The sequence below is a fragment of the Triticum dicoccoides genome, chromosome 5A, assembly GCF_002162155.2.
Source record: "Triticum dicoccoides isolate Atlit2015 ecotype Zavitan chromosome 5A, WEW_v2.0, whole genome shotgun sequence".
NCBI lineage: Eukaryota > Viridiplantae > Streptophyta > Magnoliopsida > Poales > Poaceae > Triticum > Triticum dicoccoides.
In genome coordinates, this window is record NC_041388.1 from 20979721 (window position 1) to 20986163 (window position 6443).

The window sequence follows — 6443 nt, forward strand, 5'->3', positions numbered from 1 at the left end:
ACTGTCCGGTGGCAGGGCTAAATCATGCCCATCGTGATAGTGCGGCGCACTCGGCAGGGGCTCGAATCCGTCGAAGATCAAGTCTCCGCGGATATCGGCCGTGTAGTTTAGGCTTCCAAACCTGACCTGATTGCCAGGGGCGTAGCTTTCAATCTGCTCCAGATGGCCAAGCGAATTGGCCCGCAGTGCAAAGCCGCCGAATACAAAAATCTATCCGGAGAGAAAAGTCTCACCCTGGACTGCATCGCTAACGATGATCAAAGGAGCCATCAAGCCTGATGATGACGACACAGAGGAACTCTCAATTAAAGCACCAATGTCGGTGTCAAAACCGGCGGATCTCGGATAGGGGGTCCCGAACTGTGCGTCTAAGGCGGATGGTAACATGAGGCAGGGGACACGATATTTTACCCAGGTTCGGGCCCTCTTGATGGAGGTAAAACCCTACGCCCTGCTTGATTTATTCTTAATGATATGGTCATTACAAGAGTTGATCTACCACGAGATCGAAGAGGCTAAACCCTAGAAGCTAGCCTATGGTATGATTGTTGTTGTCCTACGGACTAAACCCTCTGGTTTATATAGACATCGGAGGGGGCTAGGGTTACACAGAGTCGGTTATAATGGGAGGAGATCTACATATCCATATTGCCAAGCTTGCCTTCCACGCCAAGGAAAGTCTCATCCGGACACAGGACGAAGTCTTCAATCTTGTATCTTCATAGTCCAACAGTCCGGACAAAGGTTATAGTCCGGCTGTCCGGACATCCCCTAATCCAGGACTCCCTCAACCACCGTCACCATGCCAATGACGACGAGCGCATCAGGCGCCGCGCGCCGCCGGCAGGCCCTTGCCGCCTCAGCCGCTCCTGGCCCGCGCCGCAAGCAGCCGCCACCGCGCAGATCTGGCCTGCCATCCCCGCCGCCACAGCAACCACCGCACGCCCCGCCACCAACCACGCCGCCCGAATCTCGACGGGAACACGGGAGCCCACCACGACCCCATGCGCCGCCGTGCCGCGACGCTGGGCGCCGCGCCGCGCCCATGCAGGAGGGGCTGCGTCGCGCCAACCCTAGCCTCCATGGGAACGCGATAGCCCCGCCGCCGCCGGCTCCGGTCGGGCTTTGCCCGTTCGAACCCCGAGGCGGCGGCGAGGGAGGCAGGGGAGGGAGGGAAAGGCGCTAGGAGCGCCGGATTTGGAGCCCCCCGGTCGCCGCATGGGTGCGACACGCGAGGGAGGAGGAGAGGAGGAGGGTCGGGGCCGCCATTGTGATGTCCCAAGCAGAGTTGGGGATCACACGATGAACTCACAAGTGAGTACAGGGGTTGACCGAAGAAGAACGAAGGAGTTGGCTGCTCAATTCATTTCTTTTCTATTCGATGGCTACTTCAGAACAGAGGGGTAGGCATATAAGCACCACACACACACAGAGGACACCTACTACTCAGTCCACCGTGGCAGCGGGTGGACCTGACCTGTCATACACCACGATGTATTAGATGGGGTGTGACAGCCATACCTGGTGGAGTCAAGACTTACATCACACCGGTCGCATTCTCATGCTTTGTTGAGCTGCTTCTGCTCTTCTTCAGCCAAGGCTTGGAGTTTCAATCGTGCAAGCCTGTCGGAGAACAGAAACATGTGGAACTGGATAACATGGTCGGGCAATCCGCACTCGTAACATGGAAGCCAAGAAGAGATGGTCGGAGATACCGCCATCACGCACTCGACGCAGATCGGGTTGCCTCCAGCCGCGTATCCCCCCGCCACCGCCGCCGCAGCCGCCTCCTGACCCCGCATACTCTCCCCATTTATACATTTTTTCTTTCTTTTCTTTTGATATATGAGGGGATATCTATCTTCTTTGTTGAGGGCCCGCGATGAGCAAGATGATGGGCCTACACGGCAATAACTAACTCTTGCTCGTCTGGGCTGCACAACTTTCGGCATGCATGAGGACCATCGATCAAATGCTTCTGGCTGAAATCACTAATTAAATTAAGGGGTGTCCATAAAGGTCCTCCCATCTTAATAAGTGACATACGGCATGTGCGCCATCGTAACATGTGAGGTTTTTTTTTCCGTAGATTCGTCTATTCAAAATGTTTTATATTTTAAACTGTGTGTTCAAATTTTGAACCGTTTTCATTGATGGATTATCGCATTGCGATTTCTGAAACTAGATCTAAGGTTAATAGATTTTGATAAACTTTTTATCAAGAAAAAAACCATAAAAAAATGAGTCAGAAGCACCAATTTTTCCCATTCAGAGGGGCATAGTTGATAGTTGTGCCTCTTACGGGAAAAAAATATGCCTCCACGAGAAGCAAATATTTGCCTCTCGTGGAAGAAAATCTATGCCTCTCACGGAAGCAAAAAAGAACATGTTTTTTCCTTTTCGAAAGTTGTGCCTCTCGCAGAAACAAATCTGTGCCTCCACGAGAAGCAAATTTGTGCCTCGCACAAAAGCGGATAGAAAGAAAACATGTTTTTCCCTTTTCTGAGTGCACCTCGCAGAAGCAAAGTTGTGCCTCCACGAGAAGCACATCAGTGCCTCTCGTGGAAGCAAAAACAATGTGTTTTCCCTTTTTCCGCGTGCCTCTCACGAAAGCAAATCTTTCTCTCCATGAGAAGCAAATTTGTGCCCCTCACAAAAGAAACACATTTTTTCTTCCAGCCTCTCATGGAAAATTTAGGAAAAACCGTTCAAAATTCAAAAAGCCAAAAACCCATGAAAAAACTCATCTAAAACCTGAAAACACGTAAAAAAAATCCCGAGGAAGCGCCTAGCACGAGACACGTGACGTTGGCTGAGAGCACACCAATTCAGCCCACTATAAGTGACCCTTGCGAGGCTCCCGCAAAAGGTACCCTTGGTTAGTTGCTAATGCTTCTCGCCCGTTGCGCCAATGGAAAAATGGTAAGTGGCGCACCCCCACCCCCCGCCACACAAACAGGTTTCATACGTGGCTGGGCTCATCAGGGTAGAGTTTTTTAACACCAGGTTTGTTTCATGTTTTTCTGGTTTTTGCCTTTTTCCTTCTTTTCATTTATTGTTTCCTTTTTCATTTTCGTTTTTTATTAGTTTTTAAACATTTTTCAAACTCATGATTTTTCACAATTCATGATCTTCTTCAAATCCATGAACTTTAACAAATTTCGTGAAGTTTTCAAATCTGCAAACCTTTTCAAATTCATGAACTACTTTTAAAAATTCTCAAACTTTTTCCAAACTCATGTACTTGCCTTTTCAAATGCATGAACTTTTTTCAAATTTCATAAACTTTTTCAAAGTCGTGAGTTTTTTAAGAAAATATGAACTTTTTTATTATTATTTAAACCCACGATTTGTTTGTTGCAAAATCATTAACTTTTTTCAAATTCATAAATATTTTTCAAATTTTTTCGAACCGGGCATGCCCCCTTTCCATTGCAAATGAACGGAAATACAAAGTACCGAGAACAGCAGGAGGAAAGGAAAGAGGTACAGCGAGTTCGAGCACTGCCAGGAAATCCACTGCGTTCGCTCGTCATCGTAACGAACGCTATGGGGCGAAAACCTGACAGCACCATAGTTCATCCAACACTAAGAAGTCTATTACAACCAGGCGCACAGAAGGCAAAAGTACGAAAAGCTAGAACTTTGGCCCAAACAAAAGCAAGATCTCGGAGAGCCATGCTTGCGATCATTCTCCCTTGATTGGCCTCCTCACCGCTTCACACATTTTCATCAGCCGCATTGTGCTCGCCCTGACCATCTCCGCCCCGCTCCGCAGCTCCTTGAGCCCCTCTTCCTTTTGCAAACCTACCCAGTACAACAAAAAGGAAACCATGGAGAAAACAATCTCGAAAGGAGTTTCAATCTGTTTTTTCTCAAACGTAGCTCGGTTTCGAGCAAGCCAGATCGCCCAACAAACAGCAGCGAGACCCACAGTATAGTACCTTCCTCCAGCAGGGAGGAAAGTGTTGCACCAAGAGAAATATTGCTAGTAATTGTTCGGGCACAGGTCAGTTCCCAGAACCATTCCAACACATCTCCAAATTACTCTAGCAACCGGGCAGGTAAAAAATAGATGGTTGGAGGACTCAACCTCATTGCAAAACAAGCACCTGGGGTTCCCAGGCCATCTCCTTTTTTGCATAACTTGCCTGGTAAGAACAGCATCCTGGGACAACTGCCACATAAAGATTTTGATTTTTAGAGGAATTTTGGCCTTCCAAATCCATCTGTAGTGACAGCCACTAAGAGGGTTTTCCAACCATTTATACATGGATTTGGTAGAGAATCTACCATTCCCATTGAGCCCCAATACACCCGATCCCCCTCAGGACTAAGTTGCAGTTTGTTAATGCTGTTTCTCATTTCCTCCCATTGTTTCTGGAGGTCAGGAGTGAGCCTTCTCCTGAAGAAGGTGTTGATTTCCACATTTTTGAACTCAGCAACAGTGCAATCTTGGTTAGTGCAAATATCCAAAAGCAAAGGATATCTCTCCTGGAAAGGGCTTGATCCATTGATGGGGTCTTTCCATACCCTAGTGAGGTTCCCAGATCCCATATTAATTCTCCTACCAGCCATATAATTTTTTTTTATTTTAAGGAGAGCTTTCCAGCACGGCGAATCAGTGAATCTGGGTTCAACCGTAGCCACAGTTTTGTTTTTCAAATATCGCGCACGCACAATGTCTTGCCAAAGCCCATTTTTGGTCTCTAGTTTCCACCACCACTTGACCATCAAACTAATGTTTTGTTTCCGAAGATCTTTAACTCCCAGGCCTCCTTTCTCTCTTGATCTACAGATTCTGCCCCACCTGACAAGGTGATATCGTTTCTTCTTGTTACACCCTTGCCAAAAGAATTTTCTTCTGTGCTTGTCAAGTTTTTCAATGAAAGTCTTGCTCATTAACCACATAGACATATGATACAGTGAAATTTGTGTCACAACCGAATCCAATAGGGTAAGTCTTCCCCCCATGGAGGCAGCATTGCCGATCCAAGCCTCAAACCTCTTGAGGTATTTAGCCACAATGAAATCCCAGTCTGAGTCTCTAAGGGCAGTATAGCTAACGGGCATACCAAGGTATTTAAAAGGAAAACTGCCCACGTCACAGTTAAACAACTCAGCGTAGTATTTAACAGTGTTGTCATCCCCACCCACGGTAAAGATCTCGCTCTTTTGGTAATTCACTTTAAGCCCAGACATAAGCTCAAAAGTGTAAAGCAGTAACTTCAGGTTCACTGCCTTATCCACATCATGATCCAAGCAGATAATAGTATCATCCGCGTATTGGAGCACCGCAACTCCATTTGTAATGAGATCAGGCGCCAGACCCACCAGCATTTTATTTTTTTGAGCATTAGTGATCATTTTGGCAAGGCAGTCAGCAGCCAAATTAAACAGGAAAGGGGAGTGGGGGTCCCTTTGTCGAACCCCTTTGGCACTATGGAAATATGGGCCAACCTCATTATTTAGCTTTATACTCACTGTCCCATTAAGCAAGATTTGTTTAATCCACCCACACCAGGTTTCATTGAAATCTCGCAGTTTGTGGCATTCTAGGAGAAAATCCCAGTTTACCTTATCGTAGGCTTTTTCAAAATCAAGCTTCAGGACGACCCCCACCCTTTTTTTCACATGAGTATAGTTTAAAATCTCATGTAGGGAGAGCACGCCATCCATAATGCTCCTCCCTTTAACAAAAGCATTTTGGGTTGAGCTAATTAACTTGTTAGCATACCTCTCAACACGACGATCCAGCACTTTGGTAATCAACTTATACGGGCATCTCAGGAGACATATAGGCCTAAATTGCTGAATTTTATCAGCATCAGCAGTTTTGGGTAAAAGGGTTATCACTCCATAGTTGAGGCGTTGGAAATCAAGTGTCCCTTTATGAAAATGCTCAAAAAGCCTCATGATATCTTCTTTAACTATGTCCCAACACACCTTATAGAATTCTACAGGGATGTTATCCGGACCAGGAGCTCTATTATGTGCCATAGAAAACAAAGCTTCCTTAACTTCTGTCTCAGTGAACTCACGACATAAATCTGCATTATCGTCAGCACTAAGTTTTTCCTCATCAGCCCAAGTGTCAGGTCTTAGGTGGAACAAATTACCCGGCTCAGGCCCAAATAGATTTTTGTAAAAATCTGTAGCATGAGCAATAAGCTTATCCGTACCTTAAATTTCAATTCCCCCAGCCTTCAGGGAGTGAATTGTGTTTTTTCTTTTCCGCCCGTTGGCGATTTTATGATAGTAATCAGTGTTTAGGTCCCATTTTAAAAGCCAACGCTCATGAGATTGTTGAAGCCAAAAGATCTCCTCATTCACCAGCAGCTCATGTAGCTCAATGCCGACATCCACCTTAATGCCATACAGCTCAGGGGACAGGGGGCCATTTTCTTCTAGTTCTTCTAGCATGGCCAGTTCCATCCTAAGTT